The 22,157-nt window shown below is 45.5% G+C and overlaps 1 pseudogene; it reads left to right on the top strand.

Annotated features, from left to right (window-relative positions):
* Window positions 1-2,550: 2,550 nt before the first annotated feature.
* Window positions 2,551-22,157, top strand: part of LOC142245105 (germinal-center associated nuclear protein-like) — a 131,433-nt pseudogene continuing 111,826 nt past the window's right edge.

Genomic DNA, 22,157 nt, shown 5'->3' with positions numbered 1-22,157 from the left:
CACTTTCCTGCCATTCTCCCTATCTCATCTTCCACCAGGATAAGGTAGTTCTTCGGCCAGTCCCGTCCTTTCTTCCTAAGGTGGTCTCCTCTTTCCATCTCAATGAAGACATTGTCCTTCCCTCTTTCTGCCCGAACCCTTCTCACCCTCGTGAGATTCTTCCCCACAAGCTGGACTTGGTTAGGGCTCTCCGCCTGTATATTTCCAGGACGTCTCACTTCAGAAACTCAGATTCTCTGTTCGTGCTTCCATCTGGTCCACGCAGAAGTCTTCCCGCTTCTAAGTCCTCCATTGCTTGATGGATCCGCTCTGTCGTCTTGGAAGTCTACCGGGTAACAGGCAGAGCATGCCCACTCAGGATTATGGCCCATTCCACCAGGCCCCAGCGTTGCAGCTTTGCAAGGCAGCAACCTGGTCTTCACTTCACACCTTCACTAAGTTCTACAGGGTTCACACCTATGCCTACTCAGATGCGAGCATCAGTAGACGGGTTCTGCAGGCTGCAGTGGCCCGAGGTCAGCCCTGAGAGTGATAATATACCCACCCATGGGACTGCTTTAGGACGTCCCATGGTCTTCTGTGTCTCCCAATGAAGCGATAAATAAAAATAGATTTTGGGTACTCACCGTAAAATCTTTCTTGGAGCCTTCATTGGGGGGACACAGCACCCGCCCTTGTGTTGGTTACGTGTTACTGTTGACGGTTGATTCTACTGTTGACTTTCTGTAAAATTGTTCGTTATTTCCTATTATTTTCTCCTACTGATTTCTCACTAACTGAGGTACAATTGCCAGTTGGTGGGTGTATACTGCATAGGAGGAGTTAACCTTTTTTGCATAGTGTCGCCTGCTAGTGGCAGCAGCATACAACCCATGGTCTTCTGTGTCCCCCAATGAAGGCTCCAAGAAAGAGATTTTAAGGCGAGTAGCCAAAATCTACTTTTTTGCCTAGTGTCACCTCCTAGTAGCAGCAGCATATACCCTATGGTTTCCTGTGTCCTTAAATGAAGACTCGGAGAAAGATTTTACGATGAGTACCCAGAAATCTTCTTTTTGGAGAAATGTTGATTTTATATGCACTAGTCACTTTAATTTAAGATCTTGTCTGTATATACGCAATTCTGATGTGACTGTACCCCTTATAGATTTATGAGTTTATGTGTATATCACAGTATTGTATGCCCATTTCAAGTCCCTCCCTCTGTTATGTTATTAAGCACCCAATTTTTATGTGTATTCACCAGAGCCCCTTCTCCCCCTCACCCCCCCTTATTTTGATAATAAAAATATTTGCACATTGTACTCCCTTTCCTCCTGTTTTTCATACAATTACAAATGTAGTATAGTTCTCCTGATATATAGCCATGTTTCTTACCTCATGTGCAGGGCATTGCAGCTTAGGTATTCATGGCAACTTACTAATTGTCGCTACATGAGTGGATGTAACCATGAATGCCGAAGCTGCAATGCCTTGCACATGAGGTAAGAGAAACACCAATTGTTAGAGAACAATACCCATACCACACCAATAAATATATGAAAACTACTAATAATATTGTATAGCAATCATCAGATTATAATAATCAGTGTGGGGGTATACTGGACCAATAGGACCATCCGGATTTAAATATATATATATATAATATTATTATAATCACCAAAAAAGGAAACCGAACAAAAGGTCATAAAAACACGTAGTCTTTATTAATATTCATTTAAAAACAATTAAACATTTTATGCATATACTTTTTAAAAAACACAACCATTAGCTGGAAGAAAAGGGCGTCACGAAGATAAATGTATGTTTAAACATACAAAGATATGGGTAAAGTGCAAGGGTTAAGGAAGGTTGTTTAAATGTAATTGTATGTAAGAACATCAAGCACTAGAGAAAGTGTGGCCAGAGGTCATGCCACAAAAAGTCCAGCGCCTGTTGCCACCAAAGCAGCCATTATAACCAGAGTAGTTTACCCAGACGTCAGTTTACTACAAGTGAAATTCATAGAGGGAACCAGTTCTTTATAACGACAAAACAGTCAAAGTGTCAGAATCGACACAGAGATACATATGGTAGTGACATATATTTACCAGGTAGTTAGTGGAGTACTGTTTCCTAGGTTTAACGTGACGCCCACACCCCCACACATGAGGTAAGAGACATGGCTATAGTAGGCGAACTATATTACATTTCTAATTGAAGGTATCTGCTAATATTATTATTTTTATTACATCTACATATTGGGATAGGAGCTTGAAGATGGGAATTTATGATTTTAAATGCATGAATTTTTAGCTAAAAAGCATTTGAAGTTCATCACTCCCACTAAACCTGGCAGATAGGATTTCAATGCTGTTTACCTGCTGATTACCACTCTATGCACTGGTGTAAATTGTATTTTTGTGAGAAACAAGTTCCCTTTAATGTTGCTGAATTGAGAACTGTCACAGTACAATACTGTCTAGATAGGATCAACCTTTCTTGAGATTTTAATCTTACTTTTCTATATGTTTCTTAGGTGTACAAGGCGCAAGTTTTCCTTCCTCACAAACCATGAACAATAGCAATGTGTTCGGTGGACAACAAACCACAAACCCCAATACACAAAATCAGAATGCAGCTATGTTTGGGCAGACAACATTATTTGGCCAAAATGCAACTGTACAGCCTGCCCCTGCATTTGGACAGCCATCTACTGGCCAGTCAGCCCCTATGTTTGGACAGCTCGGTAACAACCAGTCTGTTTTTGGTCAGAATACTTTAAGCCAATCTTCTTCTATCTTTGGACAGACTAATTCTGTCCAAACTACTCCAGCATTTGGCCAGGCAAGTGGTGGACTGTCGGCCCCTACATTTGGCCAGGGTTCTTCATCAGGGACACTGTTTGGTCAGGCTCCTTCTGGCCAGTCTAATTCTATATTTGGGCAGGCCACCGCTAGGCAGTCTGCTCCTACCTTTGGGCACACAGCTAATACATCAGTGTTTGGACTAGCAACATCTGGACAGACAGCTCCGCTGTTTGGACAGTCCAGCTCAGGGCAGTCTGCTCCTTCATTTGGACAGTCCACTAATCAGTCGGCACCTGCGTTTGGGCAGGGCACGTCCGCACAGTTTACGCCAATATTTGGGCAGAGCACCCCTAGTCAGTCACCACCAGTGTTTGGACAGACAACATCTGCTCTAACCGCTCCTGCATTTGGCCAGGTTTCTTCTGCTCCATCTGCTCCAGCCTTTGGACAGGTTACAACAGGACAGTCTGGCTTTACCTTTGGACAGACTGCAAATAATCAGGCTTCTACTACTTTTGCACAACAGTCTTTGGGACAAACTGGTCCAGCGTTTGGGCTGGCAACTACCGGACAGTCCTCTTCCCTCTTTGGACATACAACCAATACTCAAACACTACCTGCATTTGGGCAGACTTCTACGGGGCCACCTGCGCCATCGTTTGGACAAAGCAGTAACAATCAATCATCTATATTTGGACAAATTACTCCCAGTAAATCTGCATCTCCTTTTGCCCAAGTACCATCTAGTCAATCTACATCTCTCTTTGCCCAAGCGACTACTAACCAATCTGCATCTTTCTTTACACAGCCTACAACTAGCCAGTCAGCCTCCCCCTTTGGAAGCAATACTTCTATATTTTCCCAGGCAACATCTGAGTCATCAGCAGCATCTAGACAGTCTGAGAATGGCTCAAATCAGGGTCCACAATTTGGACAACAATCCCCTAGTAATAGATTTTTGTTTGGCCAGACACCCTCTAACCCGACCCAGACACCTATGTTTGCGCAGAATGTGACTGGACAAAGTTTTAGTCAGGCAGGTTCTACGCAATCTGGGCCAAATAGTAGTAGCCAAGTGTCTGCATTTGGACAGGTAAACAGTGGACAAAGTAATATTTTTGGTCAGTCTCCTGGCTTCCAACCTCCATTTAGTAAGCAAGAATCTGGTTCTATCAGTGCACAACCATCTTCTGCATTTGGTATTGCACAATCTGCACAAGTTAGCAAGACAGCAGCCACTGAGAAAATGTCAATTTTTGGTCAGTCCTCAAATATTTCCACTGTGCAGACTGGAAGTGTATTTGGTACCACGACACAAATAAGTACCAGTTCTAGTGCTGCGGACTCCACTTTTACACAGGTAGCCTCCAATTCAGAGCACAGTTTCAAACCTCCCGCTCATACAACTTTCAAACCAATCCTACCGGGAGCAAATAAATCAGATGAAACATCGGCATCATCTTTTAGCATGTCAAGTAAAAACGAGTCAAAAGATCCACCCCTATTTGGAGCTCCTACAACGTCATCAACATCTGGGAACGTCAACTTCTTCTTCTCTATGTCTTCAGAGAAGAAAAACAAAGGTGAAGCAGGAACACCCAGACCTTCATTTGCAAGTGCCAATAGTAGTTTTACTAGTTTTGTTGAAGAGCCAAGAAGAGAGGAGGGACAAAAAGGAGTAAAAAGAAAACCGGAGTATGAACGTTCACCACGTAGAAATGATGTCGCCATCTCAGGTGAAGCTTCTTCAGATCCCCATAGCGAACATCCACCTGTTAAGAGGGCTGGTCGATTGAACCGGGATTTAAAAGGAGGCGCTAACATCTATGTCAGGAGCTTGTTTGATGTTGTAAAAAGTCAAATGAAAACTCATCGGGGAAAAGAAATTAAAAAATCAGATAACGTTACTCCACAGGCCAAGGTGACAGATGCCGATTCTCCAGCAAAAACTCAATCAATTGTAAGACCAACTTCTGCTCCCAATCAAACTGAACCTGTTAAAACTAGCCCAGCGAGTTTATCAAGTCAAGTGACTTTTAACCCCTTCAGCCCCCAGCCTGTTTTCACCTTAAAGACCCGGCCATTTTTTGCAATTTTGACCAGTGTCACTTTGACAGGTTATAACTCTGGAACACTTAAACGGATCCTGGCGATTCTGAGATTGTTTTTTCGTGACATATTATACTTCATGTCAGTGGTAAATTTAGGCAGATATGTTTTGCGTTTATTTGTGAAAATTTCGGAAATTTGGCGAAAATTTTGAAAATTTTGCAATTTTCAAAATTTGAAATTTTATGCCCATAAATCTGAGAGATATGTCACACAAAAAAGTTACTAAATAACATTTCCCACATGTCTACTTTACACCAGCGCAATTTTTGAAAAAAAAAAAAAATTCCGTTAGGAAGTTAGAAGGGTTCAAAGTTCATCACCAATTTCTCATTTTTCCAACAAAATTTACAAAAAAAAATTTTTTAGGTACCACATCACATTTGGAGTGATTTGAGAAACCTAGGCGACAGAAAATACCCAAAAGTGACCCAATTCTAAAATCTGCACCCCTCACTCTGCTCAAAACCACATCCAAGAAGTTTATTAACCCTTTAGGAGCTTCACAGCAACCAAAGCAATGTAGACGAAAAAATGGAAATTTTACTTTTTTAACACAAAAATGTTACTTTAGCCATAAAAATTAGTATTTTCACAAGGGTATCAGGAAAAATGCATCATAAAATGTATCGTGCATTTTCTCCTGAGTACGCAGATACCCCATATGTGGTGGAAATCAAATGTTTGGGCACACAGCAGGACTCGGAAGGCAAGGAGCGCCATTTGAATTTTTGAGTGCAAAATTAGCTGCACTCATTAGCGGACGCCATGTCGGGTTTGAAGACTCCCCGAGGTGCCTAAACAATGGAGCTCCCCCATAAGTGACCCCATTTTGGAAACTAGAGCCCTCAAATATTTTTTTTAGATGTTTTATGTGCACTTTGAACCCCTGGGGGCTTCACAGAAGTTTATAACGTTGAGCCGTGAAAAGAAAAAATTTTTTTTTTACCACAAAACTGTTGCTTCAACCAGGTAGCTTTTTTTATCACAAGGGTATCAGGAAAAAATGCACCATAAAATGTATTGTGCATTTTCTCCTGAGTACGCAGATACCCCATATGTGGTGGAAATCAAATGTTTGGGCGCACGGCAGGACTCGGAAGGCAAGGAGCGCCATTTCACAGCAAAATTGGTTGGAATTATTAGCGGACGCTATGTTGCGTTTGGAGACCCCCTGAAGTGCCTAAACAATGGAGCTCCCCCACAATTGACCCCATTTTGGAAACTAGACCCCTCATGGAATTTATCTAGCTGTTTAGGGAGCACTTTGAACCCCTGGAGGCTTCACAAACGTTTGTAATGTTGAGCCGTGAAAATATTTTATTTTTTTTACCACAAAATTGTTTTTTCAAACAGGTAGCTTTTTTTCCACAAGGGTATCAGGAAAAAATGCACCATAAAATGTATTGTGCAATTTCTCCTGAGTACGACGATACCTCATATGTGGTGGAAATCAATTGTTTGGGCGTACGGCGGGGCTCAGAAGAGAAGGAGCGCCATTTCACAGTAAAATTGATTGGAATTATTAGCAGACGCCATGTTTCATTTGGAGACCCCCTGAGGTGCCTAAACAATGGAGCTCCCCCACATGTGATCCCATTTTGGAAACTAGACCCCCCCCCATACAAAAAAAATTAGTTTGGCGAAATAAAAAATACAGACATCAGTAGAAAAAAAAAAAAAAATGAGCGCCTGCCAAGACCAGTGCCAAACGTGAGAGCAATGCACGAGTCTCGCATCGCATCATCCACTGCGGTCTGGAAGCGAGCAACTGCGCTGGATAATGCGATGCGAGAGGGCGGGGCGGCAGATGAGAAAGGGCGCAGCGGATGGAAGATGGGAAAGGGCGCAGCGGATGGAGGAGCGGCAGAGGATGGGAAAGGGCGCAGCGTATGGATGATGGGAAATGGCGCAGCGGATGGAGGAGCGGCAGAGGATGGGGGGGGGTGAGATGGGGATACCTACCTTACAGGATGGATCTAGGCAGCAGGATCACAGCAGACAGAAGAGGCAGCAGATGAAGGAGGCAACAGATCGAGGAGGGTGAGAGGGGGCAGTAGATGGAAAATGGGAGAGAGCAGGCAGCAGATCGGGGAGGGGGGCAGAGTCTGATGGGAGAGAGAGATGGCACATGTAGGGGAAGGGAGGGGGGCTTGCAGCACATGTAGGGGGAGGGAGGGGGGCTTGCAGCACATGTAGGGGAAGGGAGGGGGGCTTGCAGCACATGTAGGGGAAGGGAGGGGGGCTTGCAGCACATGTAGGGGGAGGGAGGGGGGCTTGCAGCACATGTAGGGGGAGGGAGGGGGGCTTGCAGCACATGTAGGGGGAGGGAGGGGGGCTTGCAGCACATGTAGGGGGAGGGAGGGGGGCTTGCAGCACATGTAGGGGAAGGGAGGGGGGCTTGCAGCACATGTAGGGGGAGGGAGGGGGGCTTGCAGCACATGTAGGTGGAGGGAGGGGGGCTTGCAGCACATGTAGGGGGAGGGAGGGGGGCTTGCAGCACATGTAGGGGGAGGGAGGGAGGCTTGCAGCACATTTAGGGGGAGGGAGGGGGGCTTGCAGCACATGGAGAGGGGAGGGAGGGGGGCTTGCAGCATATGTAGGGGGAGGGAGGGGGGCTTGCAGCACATGTAGGGGGAGGGAGGGGGGCTTGCAGCACATGTAGGGGGAGGGTGGCTGGCTTGCAGCACATGTAGGGGGAGGGTGGCTTGCAGCACATGTGCTGCAAGCCAGCCAGCCACCCTCCCCCCACATGTGCTGCAAGCCAGCCAGCCACCCTCCCCCCACATGTGCTGCAAGCCAGCCACCCTCCCCCCACATGTGCTGCAAGCCAGCCACCCTCCCCCCACATGTGCTGCAAGCCAGCCACCCTCCCCCCACGTGGGGGGAGGGTGGCTTGCAGCACATGGAGGGATAGGTGGTGTGGCGATGGAGAAGGGGCAGCCGATGAAGGAGGCGGCGGCCGCCGCCGATCGGGGGCAGCAGCGGCTGAAAAAGGTGGGTGCGACGGCGGCGGGGACAGTGGCAAGCATGGCGGCGGGGACGGCGGTGGATCGGGAGCGGCGGCGGGGACGGCGGTGGATCGGGAGCATGGCGGCGGGGACGGCGGTGGATCGGGAGCGGCGGCGGAGACAGCGGTGCAGCGGGAGCATGGCGGCGGGGACGGCGGTGGATCGGGAGCGGCGGCGGAGACAGCGGTGCAGCGGGAGCATGGCGGCGGGGACGGCGGTGGATCGGGAGCGGCGGCAGAGACAGCGGTGCAGCGGGAGCATGGCGGCGGGGACGGCGGTGGATCGGGAGCGGCGGCGGAGACAGCGGTGCAGCGGGAGCATGGCGGCGGGGACGGCGGTGCAGCGGGAGCATGGCGGCGGGGACGGCGGTGCAGCGGGAGCATGGCGGCGGGGACGGCGGTGGATCGGGAGCGGCGGCGGAGACAGCGGTGCAGCGGGAGCATGGCGGCGGGGACGGCGGTGGATCAGGAGCTGCGGCGGAGACAGCGGTGCAGCGGGAGCATGGCGGCGGAGACAGCGGTGGAGCAGGAGCATGGCGGCGGAGACAGCGGTGCATCGGGAGCATGGCGGCGGGGACAGCGGTGAAGCGGCAGCAGCGGCGGGGCGATCGGAGACAGCGGCAGCAGCGGCGGGGCGATCGGAGACAGCGGCGGGGACAGCGGTGAAGCGGGAGCAGCGGCGGGGCGATCGGAGACAGCGGCGGTGAAGCGGGAGCAGCGGCGGGGCGATCGGAGACAGCGGCGGTGAAGCGGGAGCAGCGGCGGGGCGATCGGAGACAGCGGCGGTGAAGCGGGAGCAGCGGCGGGGACAGCGGTGAAGCGGGAGCAGCCGCGGGGCGATCGGGGACAGGGGCGGGCGGCGGGGCGATCGGGGACAGGGGCGGGCGGCAGGGACAACAACTTACCGCTCTCCTCGGCTTCCAGGGACGGTCACAGGCCGCAGATCCACATTGATTGGAGAGAGCGGTCACAAGACCGGTCTCTCCAATCAGAGCTGGGGGCGGGTGAAGCATCGATCACCCAGCTCCAGCCAATGGCCAGTGCTACAGCAGCACTGATCAGGGCTGAATTTCAATGTTCCAGCCATTTTCAATGGCTGGAACATTACAGTGGCTGTAATTGGCTGAGCGGCGTTCGTCAGCCAATCACAGCCTCTGTAGGTTCGGGGAGGAGGCACCACCCCTCCTGAGGTCAGGCAGAGGTCCCCTCCTTCCCGAATCCACCGTTTAAGTAAATAAATGTCACTCCCCGGGGCTCCGGGACCGCGATTTCGCCAGGACGTACTGAGTACGTCATGGGTCCTTTAGCACCATGTCACCATGACGTACTCAGTATGTCCAAGGTCGTTAAGGGGTTAATAAATCCCATTTGCAAGGTCATACAACATCTACCAGAATGGTTTCCTTTTTGGGGCCAAACCAGCAAGGATCTCCCAGAGACTATTCTTCACCTGGGCCTAGTGAGTTGATACCTGGAAGAATTCGACCCTTACTGGAAGAAGGTGAGCTGCTGCCTGAAATTCAAGGTGAGAGCATTTTTTTCCAAAAGTAGATTTTCTGTTATATTATGTCCGTAACCAATTATATTATAAAATAAATAAATCCTGATCTGTAGCGTTGTCTGATATTGTCTTGGAGGCTACACAGTGCTCAGATAAAAATCTGTTACTGACCCTCCACTTTTCCAGCCAGTCTTTGTTGATGGGGTGCAGTGGTGACGTCACAATTACAACAGACCTGATGGCTGCGTCAATCCTTCGGCTCAGTATCTTGTCTTCATGAGCATCACCACTGAGCCCTGTGATGTCACTACCGCAGAGTGGGGAAAGCGTCAGAAAGCTGCACCTACGGAGGGTTACTAACTTTGATCTTATTTTTCTCCTAGAGTAAACCTATACACACACCATTTTAGAATGGGAAAACCCTGATTTGTCTGTGTCCTTATATATCTGTCTCCTTCTTTTGTAAAGTTTTTGCTTTTTTTTTTTTTTTTTTTAAACAGCTATCCCCTCAAGCTCTGTGGCTAGCAAAGGAGAACGTTCTGCTGGTGCTCAACACACTGTTCCAGTCTCCCCCACTGAGATGACCACTTTTTTTATTAGGAATTTGCCTAATAAATGTAATAAAAAAAACATCATGGAGGATTTCTTTAAGAAATATGGCAAGATTCTGCGTATAAACTGCAGGATAAAGAAAGAAATGTCATCTATCCAATTTAATAACCATGTGAGTAAAAAAAAAATAATAATATGCTTATACCATTGATTGCAGGGTCATTGGTTAAAGAGGTAATTTGGTTTTGTATTGGGATCTGAGTGAGGTTGGTGACATCACGTCTATACATATCTCCCAGCTTCCAAGCGTTAGTGATGGGTATCGTGCACATGTTTTATTCAATTAAATTCTACAGATTCATACCTGTGATTCTTTCACAATTAAGGGATATTGAGGAAAAAAAGTAGTTTAATCTGCGCTCCTGCAGGAAGGGATCCAAGTACACAGATGCAGTTTATGGGCCGTTTATTCGACGCTTTTGAAAGTAATCTAACTTCTTCATCAGGATTTCACCATGTAAGGCTAAGTGCACACAGTGCGTTTTTCGCGGCGTTTTTGTCCGTTTTTCGAGTGCGTTTTTGTTCAGAACACTGCATGACTTTGCTTCACCAGCAAAGTCTAAGTTTTTTTTAGCTGCGTTTTTGTGGTGCCCACAAAAATGCAGCATGTCAATTTTGTTTGCGCTTTTCACTGCGTTTTCCTCCCATTGAATTCAATGAGATGTTTAAAAACGCAATGAAAAATGCAAATATAGCTGCGTTTTAGTGCGTTTCTATGACTAAAAACGCAGCTATAAATGCAAGGGGTGGGTAGTACAGTGACATGTACAGGAAGAGGATTCCTTCTGTTGGTAAACACAGAAGCGTGAATCCTCCCGGTACCGCCACCGGAGGTGGAAGGAACTGCGAAATCAAAAGTGAACGATAGAAAAAAAAATGGCAGATTCACCTGTCTGCAGACTCCCGACATGTCTGCTCCCAGATCCTCTCCTGGTACTGCCACCCTTGCTCCGGCTGTGTGCAGACTCCCGGGCACGTCTGATAGCTGCAGGACCTGGCGGTGATCAGCTGATGCGGTCACCTGAGTATAAGTATAAGTCTCGCGGTGAGGCCGGCTTTTTACCACCCGGCCGGCTTTCAAACAAACAGCTGATGCGGTCAGGAGACTTCATCAGCTGATAACCGCCGGGTCCTGCAGTGATCGGACGGGAGTCAGCACAGAGGTGTGTAGTTTTTTGTTTTTTTTTTCCTACTGATGCATCAGCTGATTGTTTTAAATGGCGTTTATACAATCAGCTGATGTGTGATGTGATTCACATCCTTGAACCTGACACATCATCTGATCGCTTTGCCTTCCAGCAAACCGATCAGATGATATTGGATCTGGATTGGACATCGCGGGACCCTGACCCAGGATTACTGCGGAGGGGGGGTCTTCTTTATTTCAATAAAGATGGGAGTCACTAATTGTGTTTTATTTCTATTAAAAATATTTTTCTGTCGTGTTTTTTTTATCTTTACTAGAAATTCATGGTGGCCATGTCTAATATTGGCGTGACACCATGAATTTATGGCTTAGGGCCAGTTGATAATATACAGCTAGCCCTAACCCCATTATTACCCAGCGAGCCACCCGGCATCAGGGCAGCTGGAAGAGTTGGATACAGTGCCAGAAGATGGCGCTTCTATGAAAGCGCCATTTTCTGGGGCGGCTGCGGACTGTAATTCGCAGCGGGGGTGCCCAGAAAACTTGGGCACCCTGTACTACGGATTCCAATCCCCAGCTGCCTAGTTGTACCCGGCTGGACTCAAAAATTGGGCGAAGGCCACATCATTTTTTTTTTTTAATTTCATGAAATAATTGAAAGAAAAGAAAAAAAAGGCTTCCCTATATTTTTGGTTCCCTACCGGGTACAAATAGGCGGTTGGGGGCAGCCCGTACCTGCCTGCTGTACTTGGCTAGCATACAAAAATATGGCGAAGCACACGTCATTTTTTTTAAGGCAAAAAACTCCTGCATACAGTATTGGATGGAGGATGCTGAACCTTGTAGTTTTGCAGCTGCTGTCTGCTCTCCTGCATACACTAGTGGATGGAGCATGCTGAGCCTTGTAGTTCTCCAGCTGCTATCTGCTTTCCTGCATACACTAGTAGATGGAAATTGGTTAAAGGATTTCACCAGCACAAAACTCCAGGCATTTTGTTCTTTAAAATAAAACTTCCTTTATTTTCTTATCATTAAAAAGTCCATGCTATGGTGGTCAAGCCCATGTCAGAGAGGACGCGTTTCGAACATCCAGTTCTTATTCAGTCTCTAAACCATCTAGTCACAGAACTGTTTAAAAAGTGCTGAACCCAAACATGTGATCAAATGCAAGGAGAGAGCAAGACAATTACAAAAACATTAACCCCTTGAGTTATATCACTCCATATAATGCTTATAACACTTATATATATACAAAGTTTTTTTTTAGCCAGATTAATATGCAAACATCAATTCATTTCTTTTATTTAAACCTTTCGGAAATCTTGTGCCCATTAAAAACATCCATTTTATTTCTCTCTGAAAGAGGATATCTTTCAAATTTCCACCCCTTCTAGGTAGTTGAATTTTTTCAATGGCATTGACTTTCATGCCTGTTAAATTACCTGCATGTGCGTCGCGAAAATGTTGAGACGCTCCTGATAATTTTCTGGTGGTGGCATTATTAACATCATAAATGTGTTCAGATATCCTCTTTCTGAGAGAACGACAAGTGCTGCCTATATATTGTAACTGGCAAATAGTACACGATATTAAATAAACCACATGGTCTGAACTGCAGTTTATGAGTGACATTATTTTATACGTTTTTTTATCTGTAAATGAAGAGAATTCCTTCACATTTGACATATAACCGCATAGTCCACACGATCTGTGGCCACATTTGAAAGAGCCTGTGCTGGGTAACCAATTGCCAGTGTTTTTTTCTTTTTTAGTGGAACCGCACCTATTCATATGATCACTAGGTGATAACATGGATCCCAATGTAATGTTCCTTTTTGAAACAAATTTAACTCCATTTTTTAAGATTTTGTGTAATGTGTCATCTGTAGATAAAATGGGTAAATATTTTTTAATAATTTTGATTACATCATAATAATTTTTACTGTATGTTGTTGAAAAAACAACTGACAATTCTTTCTGGGGATTATCTCTGGTTTTATTCATGTCCAAATATTGTGACCTACTCACTTTGATTGCCTTGGTTTTGGCTTTCTGGAGATTTGTCATTTTATACCCTCTTGCCAAAAACCTTTTTTCAATAGTGCTGCATTCTACCTCAAAACCATTTTGGGTGTTGCAACATCTCCTAGCACGGATATATTCACCTGTAGGGATGTTATTTATAACATGCTTTGGATGGCAACTTCCCGCATGTAATAGTGAGTTGCCTGATATGGGTTTTCTGTAAAGACTACAATTAATTTCTCCATTGTCACCCTTCCCATGGAATTGTATATCCAAAAAATTAATTTTTGATACATCATGAAAAAAAGTGAAAAAAGATTATGGGCATTATTATTAATGTATGATATGAAATCCTCAATTTTTTTGTTTGGATTTTGCCATACAATAAGTACATCATCTATAAATCTCAGATATAATGCTATATCCGAGAAAAAAGGATTGCACTGATTAAAAATATATTGTTCTTCCCACCAAAACATAAATATGCCCGCTAGAGAGGGGGAAAACCGTGCGCCCATTGAACATCCCTGTAACTGAATATATCCTTTATTTAAAAAGGTAAAATAGTTGTTTTTGAGTAAAAACTCAGTTACGTCAATCAAATAGTCCTGTAATTCAAGTGAGTAGTCAGAATATTTTTTTAGCAAATCTTTCAACGCTAAAATGGCAAGAGAATGTGGAATGGATGTATACAATGATTGCACATCACAAGTTAACCAACTAAAATTATCTTGCCATTTCATCTGAGAAATAATATTCAACACATGTTTGCTATCCAGGACATAGCCAGGAGACATTTTAGGAAGAAATTGAAGGTGGTTATCCAACCACTCTGCTAGATGTTCAGTATAAGAATCTATACCTGAGACAATCGGTCTCATTTTTGGGGGAAATTGATTTTTATGTGACTTGGGTAAGGCATGCAATAATGGTATTAAACAATAAGTGGGATTAAGATAATCTCTCAATTTTTCATCAATTAAACCCAAATGTAAGCCTTCTTCTAGAATTTTTTTCCAAGGATTTTTTTATATCTGCAGAGGGGTCATGATCGACTCTCCTGTAGGTATCACAATCCTGTAACATAGTCACTACCTCCCTTTCATAAAGTCCAGTATCCAAAACTACGACTGCCCCCCCCTTGTCAGAATTTTTTATTATGATGTTAGAGTTTTTTTGCAAGGAAATAATCGCATCCTTCTCAGTCTTAGACAAATTTTGAACCATAGGTTCTTGTAAATGAGAAAGAGCAGTTAATTCCTTTTCTACTATGTTCTGGAAATCAGTCATCTGATCACACCTCGAAGGTATGGGATAAAAACTGGGATTAGGAACATTAAAGTGGGAAACCGCACAGTGTGGATTGGGTCCGGCACCACTATCACTTGACAAATCATGCAAATCTTGTAAAGCCATTTGTTCTTTAAATGACATAGGAGAGAAAAAAATGTCAGCTGATGCATTTGAAACATTAGGAACATTAACCTCATTTTCATCGTGAAAGAAGTGTTTTTTTACTGTTAATTTTCGGATAAACTTATTAACATCTAGTATTGTTTTAAAAAGATCAAACCTCTTGTTGGGAACAAAATTTAAACCCCTTTTCAAAACACTAATTTCACTGCTGTTTAAAATGCATGCTGACATATTTATAACAGAAAAATTATTATTATCAATATTCATTTCCTTTTCCCCCTCGTGAAATGATTGTGTTGGTACACATGACTTTCTATTTTTGCGGCCGCTCCTCCTTGTTTTTTTCGATTTTTTTGAAAAAACGGCTGGTTTTTCAAGTTTTTTGACACACTTGAAGAAGTGGATGGGGTGTCAAAATTATTATCGGACGTGTCAGTATTATAGTCTGTAGAGTCCACATCAGTCGTTTCAAAGTCCGTAGAAGAAAAATTGACACGGGTAGAATTGTTGCGTCTTTTATGATTTTTCAATATGGATCTGGGACCAGCTTGGAAAAATCTCCTGGAATTATGCCAATTGTAGATTTTATTATCCTCATAGTCCCTTAAATCACGAACAAACTTTTTTTCTTTGAATGCAGTGATTGTGTCCTCAAGGGCAATGATTTTAGTGTTGATCTGGTCTTTCGTGGTCTTATAAGCATCCAGACCTGAATATTGTGCAAGGGAAACTTCAATTTCTTTAATCTTATTCTCCAACACACCTATTTTATTTCGTTCTTGTTCTATAATTAATTGAATAAGTTTTTTGGAGCATTCAGATAAGATAGTGTCCCATTTTGCAACAAATTCTTGATTAAATTCAACTGTGGGTCTTTTGTTCAGCCGAAGTCCCCTGGGAACCATATTTTTGTCAAGATATGCTTGCAAGGTCTCACTGTCCCACCAGGTACGAATTCTCGCTGACATCACTTTTTCTAATTCCCACATAATTTGATTCATTTCTGTGTGCGTTTCCAAGGGGGTATTTTGCTTATTCAATGAAAACATTTTTGCTGCTCTCTCCATACGTAGTCTGTCTGAAGTAACAAAAATCTGATTGCTATTAGCTTCATTCCTCTGGTCTTCCATTTTATGACACAATTTTTTATATAAGGAGCTATGAGTCATGCAATTTCATCATATATAGTATAAAATGTCTCTTATTGAAAAGATCCAAAACAATGATAATTGACTTACTGACAGTTCCTATTCATGAATCACAGGGAGCACGGGTATAGCAGCTCAAGGTGAAGGTAGAAAGAGGTTTTTTGCCCAGCTCACCTGTGTGATGGAAGCCAGTGATCCTGGGCTGTGCACGGAGAAGAGGTTTGGAGAGCCAGTCCATGTGCATTGAAATTGGTTAAAGGATTTCACCAGCACAAAACTCCAGGCATTTTGTTCTTTAAAATAAAACTTCCTTTATTTTCTTATCGTTAAAAAGTCCATGCTATGGTGGTCAAGCCCATGTCAGAGAGGACCAGAGAGGACTGCAGCTGCGGCCAAGAAATCAGTAAAAAACCTATACAAAGATGCTGTTGGTTTTTGGCAACGGAAAAAAACTAGTGAGTGTTTAAATCGCCTCATTTATGTGTTAGATGTATGTACCGCCATGTGGCGCCACTGTATAGAATCACATTATTAAGTTAGTATGCAAGAGAAACAACACTTTTATTGCAGAATCTCAATCAAATGGCGTGGAATGGAGCAGACATGATTGATATACAGACGTATGGGTGACATATTGCAGTTCTAGTGGTAACAGAGCCATGATGTGCCTGGGCTCTTCATCTCTGTAAGGCTAAGTTCATGTGTCCTGTAGTCATCTGGTTGGGAAACGGATTTCTGCCGTATCCGTTTCTGGTTTTTTTTTTTTTTGTTTTTTTTTTCCATGGGAGTTTATGAACAACATATCCATTAATGGATTGCTATTTAGACATCCGTTGTACTTGCATTTGTAACGGGTCTGTTGTTTTTTTAACGGATCCATTACAAATGGACGAAAAATAGTAATCCGTTAACGGATCCATCCCCCATAGACTCCAAATGTTAAAAACTGATATAGCCGACATCCGTTATTTAACAGACAAAAAGTTGTGTTTGCAGAACTTTTTTTGCGAATGGATCCATGATAACGGATGATTACAGGACATGTGAACCCAGCCTAATACTTCATATTTTTTAGGTCCTGCAAACAAAAAAGGGGCTCAAACAGTGGAGAGAGAAGTCAGACAAAGTGAGCAGAAAGGCATTCCAGCCGTTTCGCCTGTATGCAAACCTCTTCTCCAAGGACTAAAGGGGTAATTCTAAAACACTCATAATCATACAATTACAACCTTTTTTTTTCAACCTTATTCTAAACTATTTTTGGCTGTATTTCAGATCTTCTCTTAAAAAGGCTATATTTCCCAAGAATCTTCAGTTTAGTGTTCAAAATACTGATATCCCATCACCACCTTCTGACACTGCGGTGTCTTTGCCTCCTTCACTTCTGCATCTTGTGGGAATGTCAGCAGAGACCTCCGAGGAGAAATATCGTCTCCGAGACCAGAGGGACAAGATATTGAGACAAGGTATTGAAATGATCTATGAAAGTATTGCAATTATTTGAGTAACTAAAGAAGTTTTTTAACCATAAAAGAAATGCACATTTTCTAATCACGTTTCTCCTATTTTTGTAGCTCGAGTTAAACGAACTGGGTTAGATCAAGCCAAAGTTTTTGTGGGAACCTGTCCTGACATGTGCCCTGAAAAGGAGAGATACATGCGGGATACTCGCAATCAACTTAGCATTTATGAGTTCCTTCCAGGAACAGACAAGGTAATTATTAAAATTAAAACAACTTTTACTTCCAGTTTATCACATACTTAGGAATTAAATATGGCCATGTATAGACTTAATTACTCCCCGTTGATAGAAAAATAAATAAGGGAACTAGAGAGATGGAAAACCCTGCCGCTTTCTCTATTGGACGAATGCACTTGATCAAAAGGATCAGTTTTGCGAGACTACTTTACCCAATGCAAACCATTCCAGTCCTTTTAAAACACACGGATGTAAACACAATTCAGAAAGCATTCACCAAATTTATTTGACAGGGCAAAAGACCTAGAATTTCATATAAATTGACCCGATTGAAACAGGAAGGAGGGATGCAAATGCCTATGACGAGAGCCTATAATTTAGCTGCCTTGACAAGACACATCAAAGATTGGATATACAACGCTCAGTACTTTTCCAATACTCAGTTGGAAAAAGAGCTGGCAAAACCCCTAGATTTAATTACGATATTACATTTGAAAACGAAGAAACTCCCGTCACATATTAAACTCAGCTGCCTATTAGCTGACACTAGAGGAGCCTGGAAAGCACTAAGGAAATTATATAGATTACCATTTAATCTTTCAAAACACATGCCTCTCTGGGAAGATATCAATTTTGAACAGGGACAACAAAACAAGCTTTTTGGAAAATGGAAACAAAAGGGAATTCAAAAATTAGAAGATGTACTAAATCTAGAAGAGGGCAGGGCCTTCAACTGGCAAGAAATGTTGGAAGTATACTCGCTATCTAACAAACAGCACTTTCAGTACAGACAACTGGTGAGCCATTACTCGTCCATAATGAAATGCTGGGGGACACTGGGAATTAGAAACAGATTTGTTACCTTGTTGGGTGGAAGAAAGGACCAGATCTCATTGGCGACACTTTATGCCCAAATACAGAGTCATTATGATCAAAGTAAAGAGAATGAAGCGGGTGGAAAGTGTAACAAGAAATTTGAAGTTAATGGTCTACACGAAAAAATACTCAAGGGATGGTTAACTGTGAGAAAAGTGGTGGTTAACGTACAATGGCGAGAGATGCAATTCAAACTAATGCACAATGCTGCATATGCCTTTGACCTTCCGTACACAAACTCCCCAGCACAATATCTAAGTAGCTGCCCCAAATGCCACCTCCACAAAGAAAACCTGATACATTGCCTATGAGAATGCCCGGTGATAGCAATACTTTGGGGGGATACAAGCAAACAGATAGACAAGACTTGGGGAATCAAAATCCCAAAAGATCTGATTCTCTGTTTATTCCATGCCACAAGTCGAGAGGCGAGAGAGAGGGAAGAACAGTTATTCATTCCAAAAGCAGTACACGCGTTAATACTATCGGTTAAAAAATGCATTTTGCAACACTTGCTTACAAAACAAGCACCAGATATTACAGAAGTGTTAGATACCATGAAAATGTTGATACTGATGGATCAATTAGAAGCAGAAGATGGCAAAGAGAAACGCACATCTCATTTTTTTAGAAAATGGAAAACATGTATAGAAAAAAACTACTTTCTTTGTCGCTCCATTGGGAGACCCAGACAATTGGGGTGTATAGCTTCTGCCTCCGGAGGCCACACAAAGTATTACACTGAAAAAGTGTAACCCCTCCCCTCTGCCTATACACCCTCCCGTGGATCACGGGCTCCTCAGTTTTATGCTTTGTGTGGAAGGAGGCACACATCCACTCATGCGTTCCCATTTTAGTCAGCAGCAGCTGCTGATTTTATCGGTTGGAAGAAAAGAGGGCCCCCACGGGGCCCCCGGCATGCTCCCTTCTCACCCCACTACGTCGGCGGTGCTGTTAAGGTTGAGGTACCCATTGCGGGTACAGAGGCTGGAGCCACATGCCGTTTTTCCTTCACCATCCCTTAGAGGCTCTGGGTGAAGTGGGATCCGGACCGGTCATCCATTTACTGGGACCGGGGCTCCCTCCGCAGCCCCTGTGGGAATCTGCCGGACAGGAGTCTATGTATCCTCAGGGACAGGGCCCTGCATCTATAAGGTACTCTGTGTCCCCATGGGGATTGTGCATGGAGCGCTTGTTTTCCGGACGCTGCAGCAGCTGCTGGTTTGTGAAGACCGGGACTTCCGCGCCGACCGAGCCTGTTTGTCGGCCGCGGTCTTAAATTTAGTCCCCGGCTTCATTGCGGCCTAGTACCATAACTCCCGCCCCCGGGCCTGCCAGTCAGGGGTAAGGGCGGGACGGCCGACCTGACGTCGGCAGTGAGGGCTGGAGCATCCTATATGTTTCCTCCCCCCCCTCACTGATCACTGTGGGGCCCCAGATTCCCGCACTTTCATAGCGCCGCCCACGGCTCCCTCCTCCCCTGAGAGCTCCGGCAGCCATTTTTACACATTCTGCCGGTGGAGGATTTTCAGGAACGAGCTCTGCAGCTCTGGGAGACCTAAGGCAGGGAATCTGGAGGACACACTCTCCGCTTTGGGCGGTCGGTAAGCCACACCCAGTGTTGGTCCCCCTAGGGTGCCGGAGTATGTATGTATATATATATATATTATATTTTATTTTTTCTGTTCGGCTGGGTTGTTTACTTTTTCCCATATACCCTCAGTGATCACGCTCCTAGGAGACAACAGCATGTCGTCCACAAAGAGCAAGGGCGCTAAGGCAAAGGGTTTTTTTTTGCAACCTGTACCTCTTGTGGGGCTATGTTGCCTGCGGGTTCCACCTACCCTCACTGTGAGCAATGCTCGACCCCTGTTTCACTTGCTCAGCCGGAGCCTCGGTCACTAGTGGGCCCCTCGGCTCAGGCAGACCCTCCTGCTTCCACTGTCCAGGCGGCAGGGACAGAGTTTGCAGTTTTTGCTGAGAAACTCTCTGAGTCACTTTCACAATCCATGGCTCAGTCTATGGACAAATGGTCTGCCAAGCTACTAGAAGCCTTGCAATCCAGACCGGTCCTTACACAGGCCCCGAGCCCTGTTGGATCATCGCCTCCAGGTCCCTCTCGGTCCGCGCCGCAGCGCGCTCCCGGGGTGGCCCCTAGGTCTCAGGTGGAGGACTCCTGCACGGACCACAGTCCCAGACCGGCTAAGCGGGCTCGCTGGGAATCTTCCCCGACTTCCTCACGCTGTTCGGGTTCCCAGCTTGAGGACTCTCTGGAGGACGAGGCAGACGTCGCAGCTCAGGGCTCTGACCCTGACGTTGCCCTCAATCTTGATACACCTGAGGGGGACGCCTTAGTAAATGATCTTATATCGTCCATCAACCAGGTGCTAGATCTATCTCCCCCGCCTCCACCTATAGAGGAGTCGGCTTCGCAGCAAGAGAAACACCAGTTTAGGTTTCCCAAACGTACACGGAGTGCGTTATTCGATCACTCTAACTTCAGAGATGCTGTCCAGAAGCACAGAGCATTTCCGGACAAGCGCTTTACTAAGCGCCTTAATGACACACGTTACCCCTTCCCCTCTGACGTAGTTAAGGGTTGGGCTCAATGTCCCAAGGTGGATCCTCCAGTCTCTAGACTGGCGGCTAGATCTGTAGTATCAGTGGCAGATGGCTCATCGCTCAAGGATGCTACTGACAGGCAGATAGAGCTCCTGGTGAAATCCATCTATGAAGCCACAGGTGCGTCTTTTGCCCCGGCTTTTGCAGCCGTGTGGGCACTCCAAGCTATCTCAGCTTGTCTGTCTGAGATTAATGCGGTCACACGTACCTCTGCTCCGCAGGTTGCGTCTTTGACTTCTCAGGCGTCGGCTTTTTCGTCCTACGCCATGAACGCCGTCCTGGACTCTGCTAGCCGTACAGCGGTGGCATCCGCTAATTCGGTGGCAGTCCGCAGGGCCATGTGGCTACGCGAATGGAAGGCAGACTCTGCTTCCAAGAAGTTCTTAACCGGTTTGCCGTTTTCTGGCGACCGATTGGTGAACGATTGGATGAAATTATTAAGGAATCCAAGGGAAAGGACTCGTCCTTACCCCAGTCCAAGCCGAAGAGACCTCAGCAACGGAAAATACAACCGAGGTTTCGGTCCTTTCGGCCCTCAGCCAAGTCCCAATCCTCTTCGTCCAACAGGCCAGAGAAAGGCCAGAGGAACTCCTATGCGTGGCGGTCCAAGTCACGCCCCCAAAAGGCCGCAGGAGGCACTGCCTCCAAGGCGGCCTCCTCATGACTTTCGGCATCCCCGAACCGCATCCTCGGTCGGTGGCAGGCTCTCCCGCTTTTGCGACGCCTGGTGGCCACATGTTCAAGACCGATGGGTGAGAGACATTCTGTCTCACGGTTACAGAATAGAGTTCAGCTCTCGTCCTCCGACTCGTTTCTTCAGAACATCTCCGCCCCCCCTCTCGGGCCGACGCACTTTTTCAGGCAGTGGGCGTTCTGAAGACAGAAGGAGTTGTGATTCCCGTTCCCCCTCAGGAACATGGTCACGGCTTCTACTCCAACTTGTTTGTGGTGCCAAAGAAGGACGGATCATTCTGCCCCGTTCTGGACCTCAAACTGCTCAACAGGCATGTGAGCACCAGAAGGTTTCGGATGGAATCTCTCCGCTCGGTCATCGCTTCGATGTCACAAGGAGACTTCCTAGCATCGATCGACATCAAGGATGCTTATCTCCATGTGCCGATCGCACCCGAACATCAACGCTTCCTGCGTTTCGCCATCGGGGACAAACACCTTCAGTTCGTGGCACTGCTTTTCGGCCTGGCGACAGCC

This window comes from Anomaloglossus baeobatrachus, chromosome 7 (genome assembly GCF_048569485.1).
Source record: "Anomaloglossus baeobatrachus isolate aAnoBae1 chromosome 7, aAnoBae1.hap1, whole genome shotgun sequence".
Classification (NCBI taxonomy): domain Eukaryota; kingdom Metazoa; phylum Chordata; class Amphibia; order Anura; family Aromobatidae; genus Anomaloglossus; species Anomaloglossus baeobatrachus.
This window is presented reverse-complemented; position numbering and strand designations above follow the sequence as displayed.